The sequence below is a fragment of the Stegostoma tigrinum genome, unplaced genomic scaffold, assembly GCF_030684315.1.
Source record: "Stegostoma tigrinum isolate sSteTig4 unplaced genomic scaffold, sSteTig4.hap1 scaffold_126, whole genome shotgun sequence".
Lineage (NCBI taxonomy): Eukaryota > Metazoa > Chordata > Chondrichthyes > Orectolobiformes > Stegostomatidae > Stegostoma > Stegostoma tigrinum.
The window spans coordinates 793,292-813,653 of record NW_026728074.1 but is presented as its reverse complement, the minus strand read 5'-3'; the positions used below and the strand labels follow the sequence as shown (position 1 = coordinate 813,653).

At 42.3% G+C, this 20,362-nt stretch overlaps 1 long non-coding RNA gene across 4 annotated transcripts; it reads left to right on the top strand.

The window, feature by feature from the left end:
• Positions 1 to 2,081: 2,081 nt before the first annotated feature.
• Positions 2,082 to 14,151, top strand: LOC132207699 (uncharacterized). Of its 4 annotated transcripts, none has more exons than XR_009443716.1 (4): positions 2,089 to 2,195; positions 2,331 to 2,719; positions 3,145 to 3,286; positions 7,195 to 14,151. It is a non-coding gene; the product is annotated as an uncharacterized LOC132207699 (long non-coding RNA). The 4 variants fall into 4 exon arrangements; XR_009443717.1 differs by having other exon boundaries at positions 2,091 to 2,195; positions 2,331 to 2,374; XR_009443714.1 differs by having other exon boundaries at positions 2,082 to 2,195; positions 2,331 to 3,286.
• Positions 14,152 to 20,362: the final 6,211 nt, after the last annotated feature.

Below are 20,362 nucleotides of genomic sequence, written 5' to 3'. Positions count from 1 at the left end.
CTCTGTATTCTCTTCAATAGCCTACCATGTGGAACCTTATCAAAGGCTTTACTGAAGTCCATGTACACCACGTCAACTGCCCTTCCCTCAGCCACATGCTTGGTCACCTTCTCAAAAAACTCAATGAGTTTTGGGAGTCACAACCTGCCCTTGACGAATCCATGCTGACTATCTCCAATCAAATTGTTGCTTGCTAGATGATAATAAATCCTATCTCTTATAATCCTTCCCAAAATGTTTCCTACAACAGATGTAAGGCTCACACGTCTATAATTACCTGGGTCAGCCCCACTGCCCTTCTTGAACAAGGGCACAACATTTGCAATCCTCCAGACCTCTGGTACTGAACCTGTAGATAATGAGGACTCAAAGATCAAGGCCAAAGACTCTGCCACCTCCTATCTGGCTTCCCAGACAATCCTCGGAAAAATCCCATCTGGCCCAGGGGATTTACGAACTTCACACCTTCTAGAATTGATCACACCTCCTCCTTACTAACCTTAATCCTTTCAATTCTAGTAGCCCGTAACTCAGTCACCTCCTCTACAATATTCTCCTGTTCCTCAGTGAAAACAGATGAGAAATAAGCATTTAGCACCTCTCCAATCTCCACAGGGTCCACACACAACTTCCCACTTCTGTCTTTGACTGGCCCTATTCCTACCCGAGACATCGTATTATTCTTCACATACCTATAGAACGCTTTAGGGTTCTCCTTTATTCTACCTGCCAATGTCTGCTCATGTCCCTTCCTTGCTCTTCTTAACTCTCTCTTTAAATCCTTACTAGCTCATCTGTAACTCTCCATCGCCTCATCTGAATCATCTTGTCTCATCGTCACATATGCCTCCCTCTTCTGCTTAACAAGAGATACAATTTCTTTTGTAAACCACAGTTCCCTTACCTTATTGCTCCCTCCCTGCCTGACAGGGACATACTTATTAAGGACAGCAATATCTGTTCCATAAACCAGCTCCACATTTTGATTGTCCCCATCCCTTGCATTTTGCTAACCCATTCTATGCCTCCTAAATCTTGCCTAATCACATTATAATTGCCCTTCCCCCATCTATAACTCTTGCCCTGTGGCATATTCCTAACCCTTTCCATTGCTACAGTAAACATAACCAAATTATGGTCACTCTGTCCAAAGTGCTCACCTACCACTAAATCAAACACCTGGCCTGGTTCATTACCAAGTACCAGATCCAGTGTGGCCTCCCCTCTCGTCGGCCCTTCGACATACCGAGTCAGGAAACCCTCCTGCACACATTGGACAAAAACTGATGCATCCGACATACTAGAGTTATAGCATTTCCATTCAATGTTAGGGAAGTTAATAGCTGCCATAATGACCACCCTGTTCTTTTCACTCCTGCCCAGAATCATTTTGCCAATCCACTCTTCCACATCCCTGGAACTTTGCAGGGGCCTATAAAAAACTCCCAGCAGTGCGACCTCTCCTCTCCTGTTTCTGCTCTCAGCCCATACCACCTCATCAAAAGTTCTTTCAGCCACCGTTGTACTGTCCTTGGCTAACAAAGCCACACCTCACCCTCTTTTACCATCTTCCCTGACCTTAATGAAAGATCTAAACCCTGGAACTTGCAACATCCATTCCTGACCCTGCTCTATCCAAGTCTCTGAAACAGCCAAAACATCGAGGAAAATGACAGAGTAAAAGTTTCCATAAAATACAAGCTGTTTTGCCGTACATTAGGAGAATCAGGAATGGCCCTTTTTTTCCCCATCTCGGGATGAACCCTCACCATCACTCACAGAGCTAATGAACAGCAGGAAAAATCTTCACCACTGACGACCTGCACTCACCTATCACCTTCCCACCTACCTTCCCCAGCCCCCACTCTGTTTATGTTTCAGTTCCCGTCCCCTCCCCCATTTCTGAAGAAGGGTCCTGAACCATCAACTTTCCTGCTCCTCTGATGGTGCCTGGCTCGCTGTGTTCCTCCAGCTCCACACTGTGTCATCTGTGACTCCAACACCTGCAGCTATTGCTATCTCCCTGTGAGCGATGTCAGCTTTGGTTCAATCGGAGCACGGGGCGGGGCCAATGGAAGCGGCCTACCCTCCAGCCAATCAGAGCGAGTGAGATGTTTGTCTGTGTGAAAATCATGTGATCGCCTCTGTCCGCGGGCGCAATATCTCTGCGAATGAGGGTTAGCTGCTTTCGGAAGGTACAGTACACGGGATAAAAAGGAAAGCTGCAAAAAAACGGGAGGGAAATACTTTCGGTATTGACTGAGAGGCTTTATTAGCCGTTGATGCATGTCAGAAAACAAATTTTAACATGCCGGTCCCGTGTTTTGCAGCAAACGGAAAAACTGCTACGGACCTGAGGCTGCGATAGGCAGAGGTAATTGCCACCATCTTTATTAGGGGCAGTGATCTTCGGGACTCATGCCGGATCGCCATATTTATAGGTGGCAACCTGCAGTGGAACGCAAGCGCAGCCTTTCTTGCTTGGGAGGGGAGATTAAGACAAGAGAAATGTTTGTTTTTGTTTTTGTTTTTCTGGACTTCTTTCCCAGACTGTGAGACACGGCGTGTATTTCCTGGGAAGGACCTTTGACGCTGGCGGAGTACTGGCTTCAGGCAGTATAAATTGCTGCAAGTTATCCGTTAGATATTTAATGGAGGAGAAATGCCGAAAACGTGTTCAGAACTGCATGTTCAAAAACAAAGTTGCTGGAAAAGCTCAGTAGGTTTGGTAGCATCTGTGAAAGGAAAAAAAATAACGTTTCGGATCCGCTAATCCTTGCTTAGAACTTCATGTTACCTGTTGCACTCTCACTGTAGGAAGTCCTGCTTTAAATATTATGATCTATTAAAGCATATCCGTTTGCCCAGTATTCATATGATTGGGATCAAATCACTGAAAGTGCTCTGAGTCCCCTTGTGCTCCCTCGTCAAATTTATTAATGTCTGACTTCCTCAGTCTGTAATAATGGGTGTATTTTACCTCTGCATCTTTCTGTGTGGGGGAGCAGGGTGCTTTTAAGAGGAGGATTTATACATAACTAACAGAAACCAAGAGAAATGTTTGCCTTTTCCAGACAATCTTGTGTTTTCTGGATTTCTGTCCAGGCCTGACCGTTATTTGTCTCTTGTGGATTTGCTTTACAGGATATTTATTGAGAATAATTTGCAAACCAGGATCCCAATGCAAGTTCTCCATTAAGCGGAGTGATCAGGATCTGAGTATCATTGACACTTAACAGTGAAAGGAAAGAGGTTTAACCATTCTATGCATGGGAGAATACTCCTGGTAAGTTTGTAACTTGAAAGCAGGATATTCAAATTTTTGGTTTGATCACCTCTGGGATAAGTGTTCAGTTCTATACCCTGCAGCTGAGAAAGGAGATATTGGCCTGAGAGGGGTAGATTTGTCCAAACAACACCTCGTCTCTTTGAAAGAACTGTCATATTTAGTCCCAATCGCCCACTTCATGATTTTAGTCTATACATTTTTCATTCTTGAATACCTGCAAACTTCCTTTTAAAATTCCTGATGGGCACAAATTCCAGCACCCCTCCAGGTGGAATCTTCCATTTCCTGACAACTCCATTGATCCTGAAACTGCTGAAGTCTGTGTTGATTCCTGAGGTTTATAAATTACTGCATTTAACGTGAAGATGCTGTTCCCTGAGCTTCCATTGAGCTGCATTGAAACAGTATGGGAGGCTGAGATCAGAGTGGGTGTGAGCATACAATGAAAATGAAAAGGCTGCACTGTGAGTGCTGCTTGGCTAAATGAGAGTGCTTTGGAGTTGGGTGAAACAGAAAGTGAAACTGAAAGATTGAGTGTGATGCTCAGTCTCAGTTTGGGCAGTTCAGAAAGTCTCTCAGTCCTAATGGAAACAGCCAATTGATATTTGATACTGTAAAGAATTTTCTTACAGTTTTTAAAGTATATATTAGCTTAAATAAAGTTAGGGGCTTTAGGTTTATAATAGTAATGTTTGAAATGAAGGGGGAGGACCTAGCTTAATTAAATTCTTTTTAAGGCAGAAACTGGCTTAATCTGGAGAGAAGTCAAAACAGAAGACATCACACCTGTGATGTGCTCCTCTTGCACAATAGAACATAGGCTCTTGATGTTGTGTCGACCTGTGAAACCACACTGAAGCCCATTTAACCCACACTATTCCATTATCATCCATATGTTTATCCAAAGACCACTTAAATGCCCTTAAACTTGGCGAGTCTACTACTGTTGCAGGCAGGGCATTGCACGCCCTTATTACCCTGAGTAAAGAACCTACCTCTGACATCTGTCCGATATCTATGACCCGTCAATCTAAAGCTATATCCCCTCGTGCTAGCCAGCTCCATCTGAGGAAAAAGGACCTCAGTGTCCACCCTATCTAATCCTCATATCATCTTGTATGTCTCTATTAGGTCACCTCTGAACCTTCTTCTCTCTGACGAAAACAGCCTAAAGTCCCTCAACCTTTCCTCATAAGACCTTCCCTCGATACCAGGCAACATTCTGGTAAATCTCCTGTGCACCCTTTCCAATGCTTGCATATCCTTCGTGCAATGCGGTGACCAGAACTCCGAGTGCGGCCGCACCAGAGTTTCGTACCGCTGCAATATGACCTCATGGTTCTGAAACGCAATCCCTCTATCAGTAAAAACGAACACATTGTACACCTTCTTAACAACCCTATCAACTTGTGGAAACTTTCAGGGATCTATGTACATGGACACCGAGATCTCTTTGCTCATCCACACTATCAAGAATCTTACCATTAGCCCAGTACTCTGTATTCCTGTTACTCCTTCCAATGTGAATCACCTCACAGTTTTCCGCATTAAACTCTGGGACATTACCAGTGTCCCTATTGGCTATTTGTGCAGGAAGTGTGTCCATCTGCAGCTACTGGTTAACTGCTTTTCAGAGCTTGAGCTGTGGGTGCAGTCAGTATGGAGCATCCATGGTAACTGAGAAGGTTGTGGTCGCATTCTCAACAGACTGGTCACGCAGCAGGTGAAGATTACACAGACAGCAAGGGAATGGGTGACTATCAGACAAGTAAAAGGCTCAGAAAGGAAGTGCTGGAGTCATCTCCCTCAAATAGATATACTGTTTTGGGTACTGTTCAGTTGGGGGGTCGGGGGTGGGGGAGAGAGGTGGGGGATGTTGGGGTGGCCACTCGGGAAGCAGCATCAGTCGGGTTCATGGCACTCGGAGTAACTCCGCTGCATAGAAGGGGAGGGAAACGATAAATATGACTGTAGAGACAGGGGATTCAATAGTAAGGGATAGAGAGAGACATGAATCCAGGATGGTATGTTGCCTCCCTGGTGCCAGGATTAGCGATGACACGGAGCAGCTTCAGGACATTCTGGAGTGGGAGGGTGAACATCCGATTGTACCAGTGACATAGGAAAACCAAGGGAGGAGGACCTGAAAGCTGAAGATAGGAAGTTAAGAGATACACTAAAATACGAGATCTCAAACGTAGTATTGTCAAGCTTACACCCAGTGCCACATTGTTGTCGGGAGAAGTTTGTGTTGTGTTCAGTTGTACAAGTGACCTTTATTCAGAGCTCTGTTACCGCATGTGTGGGAGAGGCCAGAGTCCACTCCAAACCTGGCTTTCACATGAGGCCTAATTCCCCTCTTAAATACAGCTCAGATTGGAAGAGTGGACAGTGACACTCAAACTTTCCCTGGCTGATTGTGATATTTTTATTCCATTCGCTAGGTGTTATTTACATGCAATATTGTTGTCATTGTTAGCCACACACCCCAAATCAATATACCCAATCCAGTAAGCAAACCATTTTCCTAGGATGGTGACGGCGAGTACGAGGGGGCATAGCTTTAAATTGAGGGGTGAAAGATATAGGACAGATGCCAGAGGTAGTTTCTTTACTCAGAGAGTAGTAAGGGAATGGAACGCTTTGCCTGCAACGGTAGTAGATTTGCCAACTTTAGGTACATTTAGGGTGTCATTGGACAAGCATATGGACGTACATGGAATAGTGTAGGTTAGACGGGCTTGAGATCGGTATGACAGGTCGGCACAACATCAAGGGCCGAAGGGCCTGTACTGTGCTGTAATGTTCTATGTCGTATGTTCAAACAATCGTGGACAACACTATGTTCAGTCCTAAACCCTTCTATAATCTCCTGAGGTTAGCTCGAAAACTACTTCGTCTGTCTTTGGGACCTTACAATGCTTTTGACAGTTATATTCCTCCTCAGACATTTGCCAGCTGCACCACATTTTTTTGCCAAAAACCAAAATGGTATCTTATCACTAAGAACTTTTCCAAATTCTCTACTAACTGTAGTGTGGATTGTTAGGAATTGTGATTAAGTCTTTTAAACTCAACTCTGATATAAAGTGACTACAATTTGTAATACAGTTGACAAATTGTGGAAAAATCCCTCTCTTACTTCAGCTTAAAAGATCAAACAGTGTTTCTGACTTGCTGCTGCAGTTTACAATCCCAACGATTTGCATTCTGTAAATGATTTTTAAACTGAAGTTTCATTTTCTACTCTAAGCGCTTTCCATTATTACTTTCTTGTTTTAATAAAAAGCATCTATTCCAGTTCCACTGAGTGTGAAATTCAGTCACTTTAGAGCTTTACCAAGCCATGAAACAAAATTTGTTCAGATTTCACAAATAACTAAGGCACTAACCATATCTTCATTTTGGATTTTGTAATCTATCTTTGTCACTCTTCCCTTGATCTTTGGATGTAAGAATTTATTCAAATTATCCGTATCTACATTTCAATTGTTTTATCTCTCTGCAGCCCTGACTTCTCTCTTTATAATCTTCCTTTGCCCCTTCCTATGTTGTTGGTCTTTTCGAGGTTGTGTTTACACCATTTATTGCTTTTCCTTCCATAATGATACAGTGAGCTGCTTTTATTGCTGACAAACATTTGCTCTAGGAATTCAGCTAACCCTTTCACGTTAATTGGTTGTTTGCATTTCTGGTTACAATTACCTAAACAGTTCAGAATGCTGTAGGATCAGACTTTTGCTTCTACTTTTTATTAAGTAACAAACTTGTGATTGTGGCTGAACCAGGCCTTTAAAAACTGCCTCTTGTTAAAATGCTTATGTGTTTTGAACTGTCTGTTTACAGAAACCCAAGTAAATTCCCTAATGTTCCTTCTCAACAGGACTCTTTTATACCCCCCACAGGACCTTTTGTGATCTAATCCCGTAACAGTGTGAGCTGCTACAATGCACGTGCTAGTAAAAGCATAAGAGGACAGATGAGATGAGTGCATGGCTGGAGCTATAACTTAAAAGGTTTGGATTCCTGAGGCATTGAGACTGTTTGTTTGTTTCTGGGGAAGGTGGGACATGCACAAGCTTGAACAATTGTCCAGGGCAGAGCTGGGACAGATATTCTTGTTGATGCTTTTGCTAGTTCCACTGGTGAGGATTTAAACTCGTATGACAGGGGAATGGGAACCAAAGTATAGCTTTAGCAGTAAAAGACTCAAATCAGCAAATGGGATTTGAAATTAGTTCATGATGTTGTCGGTGGCTGAAAGATTAAAAGAAAGAAGGATTAATCAAGATCAAATCTCTTTTCATACATCAGTCCTGTGATCCCAGGAATTGGTCTGGTGAACCTTCTTTACGATCATTCAGTAGCCAGGCCATCCTTCCTCTGGAAAGGAGAACAAAGGTGCACACGACTCCAGGTGTGGTCTCACCAAGGCCCTTATAGAAAGATATCCCTCTTCCTGTACTCGAATCCTCTCACAATGAAGGCCGAAATATCATTTGCATTCTTCACTACTTGCTGCTGCCTGTTTCCTAAAAGAGAATAGGAGAGAAACACGGAACTAAATGGGGTCAGACACTCGGGTAACATTGTGTTCAACAATGTCCCCATTGTAGCGGTGCTGGCCATCAAGCACCTATTGAAGCTAGGCCCGTTTTCTGGCACTCGGTGTGTAACCTGTATTTTGGTGCAGTGGATGATCATCTCAACACTTCTTCAAGATTGCAATGGTTCCTGCATCTATCACCATTTCAGATGCTGCCAGATCTGCTGAGTATCTCTATCATTTTCTGTTTTTATTTCAGATTTCAGGTATTTTTCTGCATCTTAGTCCTTCAGAAGGATCAGAGGGTATGGAGAGAAAACAGGAATTGGATTCATTTTCAGATGAATAAAATGCCTGCCTTTCATGTCTGTCCAAACTCTATCTCTTTTTGTAGTTTTGGACAAACGCTGACTGTTTCCCTTCCCTGAAGGACATTTAATGAACCAGTTCAGTTTTACTGATAATCCAGCAGTGCCCCTCAGTGTTGCATCCACAATTGATCAGATTAATTTCTGAGTTTGACAATCTTTGTGTGTGTTCTTCTGGTTTCTCTCTCTCTCTCTCTACTTTTTTTTTTCTTCAGTTTGAAATTGTGATTGCATTCAGAGAAATCAAACAAAACCACATCCAGATCTGACACTCAATCTGTTTGTCGTAACCTAATTATCTCAGGATTTTGAACATTAAAGGAAGAAGCACTGTTCACACCAGGGAGAAATGCGTATTGTCTGTGTGTCGAAGATTCTGTGAAGATTCATCTGAAATGCCCAAACACCAGCACGGTCACACTGGGGAGAGACTGTGGTAATGTGGGGATTGTGGGAAGGGATTTATTTACCCATCCCAGCTGGAAATGCACCAACGCAGTCACACTGGGGAGAAACTGTTCATTTGCTCTGATTGTGGGCTGGGATTCACTCAGTCAAGCAACCTGCTGAAACACCAACGAGTTCACAGTGGGGACAGACTGTTCACATGTTCCGAGTATGGGAAGGGATTTGCTCACTCAACCAACCTGCTGAGACACCAGCGAGTTCACTCTGGGGACAGACCATTCACTTGTTCTATGTGTGGAAAGGGATTCACTCAATCATCCCAACTGTTAACACACCAGCAAGTTCACCACAACCACATTTGAAGGATTTTGCCCTTAAATCAAGGAATGAACTTTGATCTTTGGGCTGTTTGTACTGGTGTCATTAGTCCCTGCTCAAAACTTGATCTTCTCTTGGGAAATAAGGTAGGGCAGGTGACTGAGGGGTCAGCAGGGGGAACAATATTTTGGGGCCTATGATTATATCTCTATTAGTTTTAAAATAATTATGGAAAAGGATAGACTTTGGTCGAAGAGTCAAAGTTTTAAATGAGGCCAATTTTGACACTACTATGCTTCTTAAAAGCACAGTAAGACCGCCTATGTGTGGGAATGCACGAGATGGGTGAGATACAAAAAAGTATTTTACATCAGTATTTACTGTGATAAAGGATACAAAAGCTAAAGAACTTAGAGAAATGAATGTGTATCTTGAAAAGTTCCATGTTGTAGAGGAGGTGGTGCTGGATGCCATACAGAGCATAAAGGTGGATAAATCCCCAGGACCTCTTCAGGTGTATTCTCGAACTTTGCGGGAAGCTAGGCTTGCGATTGGGCCCCTTGCTCAGATATTTGCACCATTGACAGTCATAGGTGAGCTGTTACACTGGAGGTTGGCTAATCTGGTGCCATTGTTTAAGAAAGGTGGTAACATAAAACCAGGGAACAATAAATTTTTAGTGAGCCTGATGTCAGTTGTGGGTAAGTTGTTGGAGGGAATTCTGAGGGATAGGATTTACATATATTTGGAAAGCGTGGACTGAATGGGGAATAGTTGACATGGCTTTGTCCATAGGAAATTATGCCTTACTAACTTGATTGAGTTTTTTTGAAGAAGTTAGAAACAAGATTGATGGCAGAGCGGTGGATGTTTTCGATATTCCTCATGGTCGACTGATTAACAAGGTTAGATCACATGGAATCCAGGGAGAGCTGGCCATTTGGAAAGGCCTTTGACCTGCAGTATGCTGCAAGGATTGGTACTTAGTAACTATAACTCCTACATTCACATCCAAATCATCTTTATAAATGACACACCACTGGTCACAGGCCTCCAGTCGACAAAGCAACCCTCCACCAGCACTCCGTCTTCTACCTTCAAGTCAGATCTGTTTCCAAATGACTGGTTCTCTCTGTATTCCATCTGATCTGACCTTGCTAATCAGTCTACTATGAGGAACCTTGTCAAACGCCTTAGTGACATCCATATAGAACACATCCACCTCTTTGCGCTACTCAATCCTCTTTGTTCCTCCATCAAAAAAAATCAAGTCAGTGAGACATGATTTCCCACACACACAGCCATGTTGATTATCCCTAATCAGTCCTTCCCTTTCCAAATATTTCAAGTACTATCCCTCAGGATTCCTAGAACGACTTTCCCACCACTAATATCAGGCTCACTGGCCTATAGTTCCCTGGCTTTTCCTTACCACCTTTCTTAAATAGTGGCACCACATTAGCCAACTTCTGGTCCCTCACCTGTGACTATCGATGATACAAATATCTCAGCAAGGGGCCCAGCAATCACTTGCCTAGCTTCCCTCCGAGTTCTCGGATACACCTGATCAGGTCCCAGGAATTTATCCACTTTTATACGTTTTAAGCATCACTACCTCTGTAATATCGATAATTTTCAAGATGTTGCTATTTATTTCCCCACAGTCCATATCTTCCATATCCTTTTCTGTAGTAAATACTGATGCATAATACTTGTTTTATTATATTCCCCATTTCTTGCAATTCCACACATAGGAGGCATTGCTGCTTTTTAAGGGGCCCTATCTCTCCATCGTTATCCTTTTTGTTCTTAATCTATTTGTAGAATCCCACTGGATTTTCCTTAATACTATTTGCCTAAGTTACCTCATGTTCCCTTTTTGCCCTACTAATTTCCCTCTTAAGTATACTATTGTCATTATACTCTTGTAAGCATTCACTCGATCTCTGCTGTCTATACCTGACATGTCCTTCCTCGTTTTTCTTGACCAAAACCTTGATTTCTCTAGTCATCCAGAATTCCCTATACCTACCAGCATTGTCCTTCACCCGAACAGGAGTATACTGTCCCTGAACTCTCGTTATCTCTTTTTTTTGAAGGCTTCCCACTTTCTAACTTTCTGTTTTACCTGCGAACATCTGCCCCAATCAACTTTTGAAAGCTCTTGTGTAATACCATTAAAATTGGCCTTCCTCCAATATAGAGCTTTAACTTTCAGATCCGGTCTACTCTTTTCCATCACTATTTTAAAACTAATAGAATTATGGTCACTGGCCCCAAAGTCCTCCCCTGCTGATACCCTAGTCACCTGTCCTGCTTTATTTGCCAACAGCAGGTCAAGTTTTGCACCTTCTGTAGTCGGTACATCACATACTGAATCAGAACATTTTCCTCTACACTCTCAGCAAACTCCGCTCCATCCAAGCCTTTTAGACCATGGAATTCCCAGTCTGTTTGGAAAGTTAAAATCCCTTCCATCACCACCCTGTTATTCTTCCAGATAACTTCTTTCAAAATTATTTGTCAGATTCCTGCTGACTAATGGGGGTGGCTATAGTATAATCCCAATAAGGTGATCATCCCTTTCTTATTTCTCAGTTCCACCCAAATAACTTCCCTGGATGTATTCTCAGATATATCCTGCCTAAGTAACGCCGTAATGTTATCCTTGCTCAAAAATGCCACTTTTCCCTCCTCTCTTGCTTTGCTTCCCCCTCCCCCTTCGACTTTCTATCCTTTCTATAGGAACTATATCTTAGAACATTAAGCTGGCAGCCCTGTCCACCTCTGAGCCTTGCCTCTGTAATTGCAATGATAACCCAGTTTCATGTTTCCAATCTTGCCCTGAGTTCCTCTGCCTTAGCTGTTAGGCCTCTGGCATTGAAATAAATGGCGTTTAATTTATTAGTCCTTTCGCATTAATCTCAATAACAAATACGTAACTGTAGAGTAGGTTTTGAAAATGATAACGTTTTATTGCTGTAGATCAACACATTCACACTGGGTAAAGACAATCCACCCGCAGTGTGTGAAAAGGGATTCCCTAGTTCATTAGGACGGGTTTTCATAGAATTCGGAGTATTCCTACAGTATGGAAACAGGCCCTTCGGCCCAAGAATTCCACACAAAACCTCAGAGCATCCCACCCAGACACATCTCCCCGTAGCCCACCTAATGTACGCATCACTGAACACTCTGGGCAATTTAGCTTGGCGAATCCACTAACCAGCACGTGGGAGGAAACCAGAGCACCTAGAGGAAACCCACGCAGCCACAGGGAGAATATGCCAACAACCACACACTCGGTTGCCCAAGGGTGGAATCAAATCCAGGTCCCTGGCACTGTGAGGCAGCAGTGCTAACCGCTGAGCCACTGTGGTTAAACACCAATGAGTTCCCAAGAATCTGTAGGAATTTTTGTTGCTCGTATTATCTGTATTCAAGTCATGTTATCTGGGCTTGTTTCTCATGATGTTTGAAAACACCACATGTCTGGTTACCTTGTTGGGAGAAAAAATGATATAAATTTTATTAAAACTACTGTGCATTGGATCTTTATCTCAAAAGCAGACTAATTTATTTTGAAAGGGGAGATGGAGAGCCTATCTCCTCTATCCTCACCTCCAACAAGTGCGAGGAACCTGTGGTTTTTATTTTTCACTCAATGACAGTCAGTACATTTCATATGAGCAACTGGGAACCGAGTCATCCCAAAATGCTTGAAACTTAGTGTACTAATGGTACACTATTACAATAATAACCATTACAATTCTTTTCTGAACCTTTTGAAGTTTTACAACATCCGTCCTTCAGCAGGAAGAGTAGAATTACACACAGCGGTTACACCTAAACTGGAATGGGAACTGCATCCTTGTGGGAGCTGGGGATGGGTTTCCAGTACTGTTGGGGGTCATGTAAAAAGTTTAGCAGTGGGCTGAAATCCAGAGAATGTTCAAAAATAATAATGGCCAAAAAGAGAAGAAACAAGAGAGTCTGGAAGGCATTGTCATTGGGCAATTAAGATATAAGCGAGTTTGCCACGGGTGAATGGTATTTAATGCTTGGAGTCAGATGAATAAGGCAGATGATTTGAGGATACAAATTAGTGGGGTCATAAAGCCATTGCTGTCACTTGGACATGGTTAGCAGCTCAGTATTCCAGGATACAGGGCCTTCATGCAAGGCAGTGGAGGTGGTAAAGGAGGAGGAAATATTGTTATTTTGCTTCGGGAATCTATATAGCAATAAGGACAGGTGACATTTTTGAAAACCCCTTTAAATAAATAAGGAGACAGATTTTGAGAAAGTGTAGAAGTAGCAGGATTATGGTAGCAGAGACTTTCAACTTCCTCAACATTAATGGAGTCGTCATAATGTGAAGGATTTATCAGAATTTTTAAAATACATCCAGGAGAGCATTTTTTCAGCCACTAAGTAGAAGTCCCAACAAGGAAGGGGAAGGCCCTGGACTTGACTTTAGGTTACAAAGTTGAGCAAGTGGTTGAAGTTTCAGTGGGATAGCATTTTGCAGGTAGTTATTATAACTATTCGATTCAGGATTTGTATGGAAAAGGACAAGGATGGGTCTAAAGTCCTAAACTGATGCTGAAGTTATGAAGAAAGTAAATGGAATTTTGGCCTTAACTGCGAGGTGTTAGTGTTTTGAGGATCGGGACATCTTGTAACAACTGTATTGGATGTTGGTGAAGCATATTGGTTTAGCTACTCGTATTTAAGAAAGGATATGCTGGCGTTGAATGCGGTGCAAAAGAGATTCGCTAAGCTGATTCATGGGATGTAAGGGTCATCAAGAATAGCTGGAGGAAGGGAATTTGCAAAGGGAAAATACTAAATAAACAGGTGGTGCCCAGTGTTGGGCTCATACTCACAACTCTGCACTTAAACAGCGTATGTTCCAACAACTGAGTTAACTTGGCCTTCCACAGTCAATGTTCAAATCCTGCTTTATAAGGTGACAAATGGGTTTTTCACTGACGCCGCTGCAGTCCAAGGAAGTAAAAGGTAACTGCTTTAGAAAATCCCAAGGTTCCAATGTATTCTTCTCATTCACATTGCAATCCATTTTCAGTACTTGCTCCAGGATTTAACATTCAAAATTAATTTCGTGATGTTGTTGCCCTCATCTTTAAGTGCCCTGTATAACTCCAGTCACTCGGTCGAATGGTGAAAAAGTCTGTTTCAATAAACCAATTTTTTTCAGCTACAGTCTAAGAAATGTTCCTTTATTTGCTGAATCTCACACAACATTTTCTTTCTTCTGTGTGTCAACAACTTTTGCCAATTCTCATGTTACGGACTACATTTTCAGAATCTTTTTAACCAGAGGTTTCTGGTGCAGTTGTAAGACTTCATATTAAATGGTACAAAAAACCAAACGGGCTTAAAAGATGAGAAAGGAAATACATTTTTGTATTTTTGCGTGAAGACGGTTCAGTTACTGTGTGCTTGTTTCATATAAAATGGATGATTGAAGTGTTCACAGTGCACTATTTAAATAGCAGATACGAAGACCTTGTGAGCAAGCATTTAAGACATTTGACACATTGAGGGAATTAATTTAGAAACCCAAAATGTCCAGAAAATGTGCTGGATAAATTCAGCAGGTCTGTTATTTTCGCTCTTTTCGATTCAGGATGGGTATGGAAAAGGACAGAAATGGGTCTAAAGTCCTCTGCGGGTGCTGCAAATGATTAAGAGAGAAGATCGAATTTTAGCTTTAATTGCTACATAGTTGTTACAATTTTTAACAATTATGTAGGATGTTAGTGAAGCCATTCCTGCGGAGAGAAAGAAATAGTGCAAATATCTTGAAACTAACATGATTTCACTTGTCTCATTGCCAGACCTCCTATGTTTCTTTCACACTTTCTGTTAAACAGCAAGAAGTTCTTTTCTTGAGAAGAGAAAAGCATGAGAGGTAACCTGAGAGAAATTGGAGACTCTGCAGGGATTTGAGGCAAAAATGGTGTTGAGGTTGAGGTTGTTAGAGATTTAAGAAATGGTAATGCAGTCTCGAGGCCTCTCCTGCTCCATGACTAAAATTTGGTGCAGCGACATCATCATTGAAGACAATAAGGATGACCACGACTTGTCAGTTACTGTGGCTGAACAGTCTTAAGGTGCTGAATTAAGACTCCAGTCTTTTCATTGATGTGGGTTTGAATCCCACTGTTGCGAATGTTCCTTCAGCAACTGGCATTTTCTTCTCAGCAGGATTTTGCGAGTGCAAGAAAAGAGGAGACAATACACATATGACTTGCTGCATGAAGAAAAAAAATATATACTTGAAGTTTTATTAAAGTTATCTTTTCAAGGAGCTACACAGACATGTTTGAGTGTACAGGAGACATAGAAACAAAATGGTACAACAGGGATGAGGAAGAACAGTGCGAGAGAGGGAGGGGAAAACCTATGTTAGCTCATCCTCAGCGTTTATCCAGAACAGCATTCGGTGAGAGTAACTACTGTACAGTCCTGTGGAAAGTAGGTCCCATTCTCACTTTGAGAAAAACTTATCATGCTGTATGGTACTATCACGATGCTAAATTGGATAGTCTTTTAACAGATCTGTTGATGTATCTTTTTAGCACCTGTGATGCACTTTGGGCCAATAACACTAGAAATGAGACAGCAGAGATTTGAATCACTCCAACATTACAGGAAGGTTGAATGTGGGGGACCGGTCTGTGTTAGAGTAGTTAAATCTAGAAGTAACAAAGAATGGATAGGGTTTCAGCAGCAGATGAGCTGAGATGTGGATGGAGTCAGGTGATGTTACTGAGATAGAAACAGTTAGTTTGGTGATGATGCAGGAGAAAGCTCATCTTAGTGTGAAGTATTTCATCAGAGTTGTGAACAGTCTGGTTCAGCTTCACACAGTTACTAGACAGAAGGTTGCAGTCAGTGTAGAAGCTGTCTCAGTGTTTAATTGGAGGAAATTGCTGTTCATCCTGCACTGGATTCAAACAAGTCAGGATGATGTGTGACTTGGAGGGGGTCCTCACCGTGATGGTGTTCCATAGATCTTCCACACTGGACATTCACAACAGTGAAGATTAAGGGTTTGTGACATGATGTCAAAGTCCTGATTGAGATGTGGATTTAGTCAATACCTGTATTTCACCTCTTTCTCAACATTCTTTGTCTGTCCACTCACAAAGACGCCAGAGTCTTGTATAAGTCCAGACCAGGTGGCAGCTTCTGTTCCCTGATCGACATTAGTGAATCACTGGCTTTTGTGGTCACTTTTTTTTAAATAGTGTGTCATTAATCCTACGGGGTGGCACGGTGGCTCAGTAGTTAGCACTGCAGCCTCACAGTGCCAGGGACCCGGGTTCGATTCCAGCTTCGGGCAACTGTCTGAGCGGAGTTTGCACATTCTCCCCATGGCTGTGTGGGTTTACTCCAGGTGTTCCGGTTTCCTCCCACAGTCCAAAGATGTGCAGGCTAGGTGGATTGGTGGATTAGCCATGCTAATTTGCCCGGAGTGTTCAGGGGTGTGTGGGTGATAGGGGGATGGGTCTGGGTCCGATGCTTCAAGGGGCAGTGTGGGCTTGTTGGGCCAAAGGGCCTGTTTCCACACTGTAGGGAGTCTAATCTAATCAAACTACCAGATTCATTACGAGCTGATTGCATAGGCAGCCTGGTGTTTGTGTGGACTCTCTCTTCATTGCATTGTTCTGTTTTAAATTGATTTCACAGTGTACTCAAAGGGAAACTGACACCAGGCATAATCCCAGGGTCTTATGGACACCTCAGTTTATTGTAAACAGAACATTATCAGATTTTGAACATGTAAGGAGAAAGCATACACGTATTGTGTGTGTGGACACGGTTTTAGTTAATTACCAGGACTGGCACAATGCAAGCCTTGATTGTGGGGAGGGATTCACTTGGTGAACCACAGTCCTGGCATACAAGCTGCTCACACTGACGAGAGACCTTTTAAATGTCCAAACTGTGGGAAGTGCTTTAAATGTTCTGGGCAACTGATGAATCATCAATATGTTCACACTGCTGAGAGACTATTTGTGTGTTTTTTGCAGACATATGTTCAGGTGATCAACTAGCCTCAATATACGCCAGCGAGTTCACGCTGGAGAGAGGCCATTCGTCTGCTCTGAGGGTGGGAAGGGATTCACTCATTTATCTCATTTGCTGACACAGAAGTGAGTTTGTAGGTAGCTATTGGATGTTTGGATTTTGCTTTCAATCACAGTCAGTACTGAACCATTTCAATGGAATCTGTTTCCACTGGTTTATAACTCCAGTTCTCAGTCTTTATATTTAGCATAAGAGCCAAATCAGCTTTCTGTGTGACCTGCAGTATGTTTATTTTTTAATGATATCTCTAATACAAGTTTGTTCTCATTGAACATTTCTTCCCCCTCCCCCATGTATCCTCCATCCTCACCTACAACAACAACTGAGGAGCTCAAAAAGCTTCATTGTCTCACTCATGGTGGCAATCGATCCACTGCCTCTGCTGCTTCCGATAAGGCCAAGGGGCTCCTAAATTTTGCCCTGTGTCTGAGCCCAGAATCTGCATGTTTCTCTCCTACATTGTTACAGCCAGTGTGTTACCAGCGCCTCTCAACTGGCTGCCAACCTTTTCTCCTAACTGTCTCCCTTCCTTGTGTGCTTTTTCATCTGCTTGCCCCAACTTCTGGACCTTCTGTATTCCTTGTGACTGTCAATTTGGACTTTTCTCCTTGACACCTATCATAAGTGTTTTTTTTAAATCTTATCTTAAATTCTAATTGTCATACAAGCAGCCCTGAATGTTTGCACTTCCTTTCCTTTTTGAGTGTACTTGAGCCATCTTCTCTTTGAAAGTAGCCCTTATTATTATTTATACTTTGTCCCATCAACCTGTCACTCCAGTCATTGCTGTCCAGCTTTGACCTTGCCCTTGAAGACAACTTTCCATCAATTGAGTTTTCTCATTCTGAATTAATGCTGGTTATTATCTGACATTATTCTGTACCTTCCTACACGTGATCATGGTCTCCTGAATGGTCTGACACTGACACTTGATCTACTTGGCTCCCATCATTCCCAAGAAGTAGGACCAAACGAGCGCTCTTTCTTTTTGAACTGAATGCACTGTTTTCGGAAATTTATCGTGCATACAATCCAGGAAAACTTACCCTTGCTGCCTCTTACTCTACCAATATTCCAGTCTGTATTTGAAAAACTGAGGTCTCAAATAACACTACAGAACAGGAATAGTCCCTTTAGCCCACAAGCCTCCATTAACGCATGATTTTCTAATCATGAAATCTCTTTCTTTCCCCTGCACAGTTTGTATCTCTCTATTCCCTGCCAATTCACAAATCCATCAAGATGTCTTTTAAGCATTGTGATTGTACCTGCTTATCCCACTTCCTCTGGCAATGCATTCTAGGCACATACTGTCCTGTGTGTAAAAACTTACTTTTCACACTTCCTTTACATTTTTCCCTATTACTTTAAACTTATGTCCCCTACACAAACTGTCATTTCTACTCTAGACTCCAACTATCCATGTCTCTCCCAGTTTTGTAAATTTCTACCGGGTTGCCCCTCAGCCTCTGATGTTCAAAAGAAAATAAACCAATTTTATCCAACATCTCCTCATAACTAATATCCTCCAAACAAGGTGACATCCTGTTTCTGTACCCTTTGCAAAGCTGATCATCCTTGTGGTGGTTTGGTGAGCAGAATTGTACACAACATTGCAGATGTAGCCTCACTGAAGTTCTCGCGAGCTGCAACATGACCAGTTTTTATACACTTTGCCCTGACCATCTTCTCCACTAGACTTGTCATTTTCAGGGAACTGTGAACCTGTAGACCTAGATACTGCTCTATGATTGTGCTTCTCAGAATTCTACCATTTACTGTGCACTTCCCTCCTTCATTAGACCTTCCAAAATGTATCACCTCACATTTGTCTGGATTAAATGCCACCTGCCATTTTTCCATACAAGCCTCCAGTCAATCTATATCCTGCTGTATCGTCTAGCATTCCTCCTCACTACTCACAGCTCCACAGATCTGTTATTCACATATTTACTAATTTGATCACCTATGTTCTCCTCCAAATATTTTTTATAATAAATATGTTAACGACAGCGGTCTGATTCCTACAGAAAAGCACTGGTTTCAGATCTATAGCTACTCTTCATCTTCTATGACAAAGCCAGTTCTGTACCCAACTCATGGTGTAACCAAGGTCACTTCGACTTCTGTATCAGCCTGCCACGAGGAACCTTGTCAAAGGCCTTGCTAAAGTTCATGTGGATAACATGCAACGTGGCTTCCTGCAGAAGAGGTCATGTCTCACAAACTGGCTTGTGTTTTTTTTTGTTTTTTTTGAAGAGGCTGATTGAAGGCAGCGCAGTGGATGTTGTCTGCATGTACTCTACGGAAATATTTGACAAGCTCCCTCATTGTAGGTGGTTCCAGTAGATTAAGTCACATGAGATTGATCCATGGTGCGTTGGTAAATTGGATTGGGTTAGAGGACAGAGGGTGGGTGGCGATGGTGTTTTTTGACTGGAGATCTGTAACCAGGGGTGTTCCACAAGGTTTGTTATTTTTATAAAAGATTTGGATGAAAATCTAAGTTGGTTTGCTAATGCTGTGAAAATTGGTGCAGCTGAGGATAGTGAGTTAGGGTGTCTAAGGACACAGCAGGATGTAGATCAATCGGAAAGTTGGATGGAGAAATGGCAGACGGACTTTAATTCAGAGAAAATTGAGGTAATGCAGTTTGGGAGGCTAAATGCAAGAGGAAAGTATACAGTAAATGGCAGGGCCATTAGGATCATTGGTATAAAGGGGGATCTTGGGGCCTAATTCCAGATAGCTCCCTGAACACAGTTGGATAAGGTGGTAAAGAAGAAAGTTGAGTGCACCAGTGCACTGTCATCAGTGTAGGGTAGAGGCTTAAAGACAAGCTTTATTTTTGTCTTTGTTTTCGGTCTGGATTGAGAGTCAGGCTTGCTGCCTGACCAGGTATACAGGTAAACTTCTTCATTTCAGAGGGGAATGTCAAGGCCAAGAGAAAGAAGAAGAAAATGTGAAACAAAGTTAAGGTTATGACAATAGCCCAGTTTCACTTCATTCTTTACCCTGGCCCTATCAGATGTGACGCTGTTAATCTGTACAATACAGGGCAGTGAAAGGAGCAGTTGGCCCTGCAAGCATTGATGAACAAAACTTGTTTGGTCATCTCCTTTGTCAGCTTTCTTTCTATAAATTGATTTTTATGTTTTCCCTTTCACAAGGCATCTGCTTCTTTCTCCAAACACAAATCTTGAATTCAGAATGACCGTTGGTGCTTTTAAAAAGGGACACTTGTCCAAACCATCAGCAATATATCCAGATTACCAAACTGCAGCCAATTATAGTTGTGTTTACATCAGT